This window comes from Mugil cephalus, chromosome 16, assembly GCF_022458985.1.
Source record: "Mugil cephalus isolate CIBA_MC_2020 chromosome 16, CIBA_Mcephalus_1.1, whole genome shotgun sequence".
Classification (NCBI taxonomy): domain Eukaryota; kingdom Metazoa; phylum Chordata; class Actinopteri; order Mugiliformes; family Mugilidae; genus Mugil; species Mugil cephalus.
Genome location: NC_061785.1, coordinates 17,739,347 through 17,745,346, shown reverse-complemented (window position 1 = coordinate 17,745,346; position 6,000 = coordinate 17,739,347).

Sequence of the window (6,000 nt, the reverse complement as noted above, 5' to 3'; positions counted from 1 at the left end):
GACACTGGTAACAGGGCTAATTCTGTTCTTCTGGGGAACCTGTACAACCAACAGACGAGCAATCATACTGGGACAGAGGGACCCAACGTATTAATGACCCAGTCAAGGTGTAAATTAGAAGGGAAATACTGAGGTGTTAATGATAACAATTTCACACATGATTGCAAAAATATGAAAGCACATAGTGTGCTAACGTCAAGTCGGAGTTACCTGATTATACGCTTTGCAATTCTAAATAGACTTTGAGTCCACATTGAAATCACACAAGTGGGAAATGAAAGCTCCAATATGTCCGACTTGGTGCTAAAATGTATTTGAAGTGCGAGCACAGTAAAGTAAACACTGATGACACAGCGACAGTCATGGGTAATTAAATGTAGAAACGTTGCAGCAAATCAACCCTAACTCAATCTAGCTCAAATTACATCCTGAGTGTTTAAGCAGTTTCCTGGTCAGTAGTGTTATGTTGTTTGAAAAGAAATGGGGCTGAAATTTCTTTTAATTTGTTAGTGTTGGGGTTGGCAGAAGCACAGGAAGACTGATACCTGCCATCTTTAGTTTCCAATAACATGAATGCTCACAAGTCGTAAAATTGAGAACCTCTTGTTGTCACCTTCCTTCCATGACGTGAGGACAGCATGATGAATGGGAAGATTCCAGTGTTTGCGACTCGCCAAGCAAGGAAATTCTTCGGTAAAAATAATTTTAATGGCTGCTTTCTGTAAAAGTGTATTCATTTTCTAGTGCAGACTTGGATACTTTAAGGCTACGTCAGATTTCAGTGTATCAAATTTAACAAAAGAGACACCAATTTCCTGGCCTATTTTTAGCGAGGTCTAAAGCCATTTAATCCTTTTAAGGTACAGACACACCAAATCGACATCAAGGAATCATCATCAAATAGAGAGGCGCACCTGAACAAACCATTACACGCCCTGTGATAATTGCAATTTGGGTTCGTTTTTGGGGCAACTGCAAACATTTTAACACGATATCAAGATGAGGCTGTCGTGAATTTCAACATTCACCTCAGACATATTTTCAAGCGACAAAGCAAACTTGGCACAACCAAATTTAAATACATCAACGAAAACTGAAACGTCTGAAAAACACGTCGCAAGTCCTTACTGAGAAAGTCCAGACCTCACTCAGAATTTTGACTTATGAGCTAATTTAGCTTAGCAAAAACACAGGAAAAGGGAACACAGCTAGCTTGACTCTGCCCAAAAATTAGCGTCAAAGCCGACCAGTAATACAGCCTGGCACATTTGAAGAACTAATCCAAATGAGGTTTAAGGTTTTCACTTTGCGGGACCGTGTCCCCATCTCAAGGTTTATGCTAAGCAAAGTCTACAGACTGCTAGCTAAAGCTTCAAGATTGGCTTGCAAACATCACAATGATCACAATCCTCTCATCTAAACTCAACTTTCCACCAGAGGGCGTGTTATGCAAAATGTTCATCTAGTCTTTTCAGAAAAATAGGGCAACCCTAAGTCATTTGCATACAAGCCAAATGTTTTTGGTCTACATGTCTGATGGACGGCCAAAAACAGAAAAAGGAATTACAAAACTAACTAGTTTGACAACATATCAGGGCAGGCTGCTAATATAACCTGTATAGTAACTTACCAACGCTTAACTTGACACAGTGTAAAATCAAGATACTCAGAAGGAATTGTCTTTGAAAAGAGATGCCAGAGCTATAGAAATACTGAGAATATGTTGGTAATGTGCAAGGTAACACCGAAGCACAAACCTCTCTTTCTTGACTTCAAAGCCAAGAATCAGCTGCCTTCAACACAGGCCTCTCCTAGAGAATCTGTTGCTGCTGTTTATGTTTGAGGAGGATCCAGCGAACCTCCGCCACCTGACATCACCTCCAAAAGAGCGTGACCAGTGCGATAAGACGATAACAGAACCTGCCGATGTGTGAGTGTCGCGGGCGGTAGAATGCCTTTATCGCCTATCTGTGAGGAAATCGCTGGTGTTTAATCTGGAGGCCGATCACTTGGCTACTTGTGCAAAACTGCTGTCATAAATCAAAGCCAAGCACCTGCACTTTCTCAGGAGAAAGTTGAGATGGAATCGCTCCGGTGTTTTCGTCGGCATGGACGGAATCGAGCATAAAATCTCACATCTCACGCTGTTTTCGGTGCAGCCGATCACATGACACCAGCCTGTCTCACACTAAAGACAGAACCGCCACAGTACCAGCCTGAAGCCCCCAGTCTGAGCATGCAAAAGCAGACAGTGGTATTTCATTCTCAGAGAGCCTTGAAGAGCCAAATTTATGCCTCTCCAGAGAAACCACACTAAAGTGCCACAGGGCACCAAACGGGAAAAACAACTCAAGGAACAAGAGAGTTCGGAGGCATCCACGCTAACTGCAGCAGTGAAAACTTCAAACATAATTTATAGTTACGTGTACACTAGGATGCGCCGCCTACCATTGTATGAACAGAGTATATCATACAATGTGTGATCTATTCTGGTGTGTGACACTGAATATGAAAACGATCAGGCTCCGCCCTCTCAGTGTATTATAGAAAAAAATGGTCCGTTTTAATTTAATCTATAATTGTGCTTAAAAAGTCACTAGATTCACTTTTGCTTCGTACACAACCTACGTAATGGAGACAAAAATAATTAGCACAATACCCGTATTTGCTATTGATTGTGATTCCAGTTTGGAAACTTTCTGACACTGAAAGCGTTTTAACATGTTTTCTGCATTGTGGTCTGAGCAGATGTCATGACACACAGTCCCATGTTTTTCTTGATTTATGCAAAACTATTTCAAAAGCAGGGTTTTATTCTTTTAATGGGGGTAATTTAATGTCAGTTCACTGAGTACAACAGCAAATAAACAGATATGTTTGTGGGGGCAAAATATTGTATGCTGTTTCCATTTATAAAAATGAACAGCAATGAACCGCAAAGGCTAAAGACAAATCGTCAAAACAATACTTGCACATTCCTTAATTTCTAAGTGTGTCCTTGAAACAGACAAAATACGCCTTACAAGAGGAACATAAAGTCATCATTCTTAGACTTTAAAGTCCTGATGAAATATGTCCAGCGAGTTGGAAACATTTTGGTAGTGAGGCCGCGAGCACTGCAGGCCACGGTTGTCTGATTTTACGTACTATACAACACTGCCACCTCCTGGACAACATGTTCACAGATATGAAAAAAAGAAAATAAAATAAAGATAAATAAAAATAACAAAAATTAGAACTATTTAAGTTAATATGCCACTAAAAGCACCAATATAATATTAAATAAGAAATGTGGTTATTACAATTATTTTCAAAACTTATTTATATATTTAATGTGTATATTTTATTACTTCCTCTGCACAAAAATCTGTCAACAGTTAAACAAATATCTCATTAAACGCAGTGACATAGTATTAAATGGGTTGCAATGAATTTATAAATCATGCCTTAGATTGTTATTTCTGTTTGTATTTCCTTTTGAATGTGTCATGGGGTAAACTTCTCCCCTAAACTTACCATCCAGGTCCAGTGGAAAGAAGTGCAGCATTAGTAAGATGTCTGCATCTTACAGACATCTCTGAAGATTCATTGTTCTTCACTAGACCTTGTGAAACCTGTAAGGAAATGGAACACATGAATTGTTTAATATTTATATGTGCACTGTGTAGACTTTAACTTTTTTTAAAATACATATATGTGCGTGTGTGTTATGAATAAAAATACTAATTATAGCCAACATAAAACAAACAGGGAAAACACATAGATCTCAGAGTGGTATGTCTTTCCTCTGCCTCATCTTGGTTCTGACCCAGAGTTATGGTCTTAATTAAATTAAATTAAATTAAATTAAATTAAATTATGGACAGTCTAAATGAAAGAAAACCTTGCATATAGAGCACAACATTTTTCTTAAATATTATTAAGGTTGTAACATATTTATATAGACCAAGTTATCGATTGGAACAGCTATTTATTTTATTTTAATGGCTGTAATTTACTGTATAAACATTTTAATTTTATATATGTGGAATAATCTCAGGCTGGGTTGTCCAGTTTTTGTGCATATGAGCATGACACCACAAAATAACTCAAAAGAATTAATTTGTTTTAGTTAAATCCTTATACTTTATGAACAAAATTAGGAATTTTAAATTATTGTCACAAATGTTTTGCACCATTTCATGTTTTAGAGACGGCTATATTTCCAGGTCTGTAGTAGTTTTCGCTGTACGTCCTTCTTGCAGCACACGCTTCTCTCCCTTACATTTCCGTCTCTGCTTCCTGGACTTACCAGCTCCAACAAAACTCACTTAGTCTGATGAATGGACTAATTTGTCGGTATTAAGACGGATTAAGATTGCGTGGAGACACAGCAGCGGGACTAACAGCCTTAAGCTGCTCTGTCAGGATCAGAGGTGACGATATCACTCATCTGATAACACAGCTAACAGGAGATTATGGTCCTCAGCTCTGAAAACACAACTGGTTTTGTTAACGTGCATTACTCCTCGATACCGTACCTGCAGCGTATGCTCCGCTTTAAAACTGAACCCAGTCGTGTGCTCCAGTAAATCAGAAATATGGTGGCAATGTGGCAGAGTTATGTAACGCACTCCACAATGGAAAAGATGATGGTTTCTATTAGTGCAGACCACAAAGAAATTAGGCACAGACATTGTCTATTATATCTGTCATGTACCATTTCCCCAGTCGCTGAGAAGTGTAATACAGAAGCCTCTCTCCATGCTCGTGTTATCAGATTTAAATTATGTGACTCACTGAAAAATGTTGAGTCGAATCTATTTCATTCACGCCGAAAGCACCTTTGGAGGCTTGTGTAAACATGACATCAGTCAGCAGCTTCCCCCCAGAGTGGCAGATAAACAGTAAGCAGCTGTTTTCAAGCACTGCAATGACAGCGCCGCACGCTGATCAGGCATAACATTATGACCAATGACAGGAGGAGTAAACGCCACCGATCATCTTCTGACAATTCGGTGTTCTGCTGGGAAAAATTTGGACCTGGCGTTCATGAGGATGTTACTCAGACATGTGCCCCCGCACCATACCAATGACGATGACGCGGCCTGACACAGACACGCAAAGATGGTTTAGGAACAACTCAACAAAACATGCAGGACAGCACAAGGCCTCCAAATTCACTAGAATAGATCAAATAGATCTAGTATCTGTGGGATGATCCTCAGAGGCCCCTCCCCTCGACCCACTAACAACGTTCTGTTGTCAGACACCACAGGACCCTCAGAAGGTCCATGTCTATTCTTGAATGAGCCGCAACTGGTTTGGAGGCACAAGGGGAGACCTACACGATACTAAGAAGGTGGTCATAATGTTACGCCTGATCGTCGCATGTGTAAAACAAGTGGTTCAACAAAAAGACCCTCGAAGAGTCACATTTGAAGGCGAAATGGCTCCGAGGTTAAGCTTCAGACTCGAGAACCTGCAGAGAACCATGGTCGGGCGAGCGGCGCACATCCTGAAACAACCCACCCTGCGTCACATGGAAATGCAGTGTCCTGTCATTACGGGATCTCTTTGTGACTCAACCATTTCATATGCAAATGCATGTGCCTCTGATTCCTTTTGATTCAGCTCTCAACGTTAGCTGTGGGTTAGGCTATGTGCACACGAGGGCTGTTCAGGTGTAATTGCCTTTCAGGCCTAATTGTCCCAGGCTTTTCTTGCTTTCAGAAGCACCTGTGTGCGGATCAAAGCATTTGATGTGTGTGTCAGCTTTGTTTCGAGTGGCCGTCCTTATAGCGCACAGATTGTCAAGTAATTGCCTCTCCAGAAATGTCTATGGCCAGAGTGTTGGAAAAAGAGCCCAGCTTTCATTAGAACCGAGCATTTAAAGGGCTAAGTAAGTAAAGATCATGAAAAGGTTTAATAACAGTGCAATTATCTCAGTGGATGGAAATGAAATGACACATTGCTTCATCTGAGCGGTGCAAAAATTTCAGGTTCTTGCGTGTGACATTA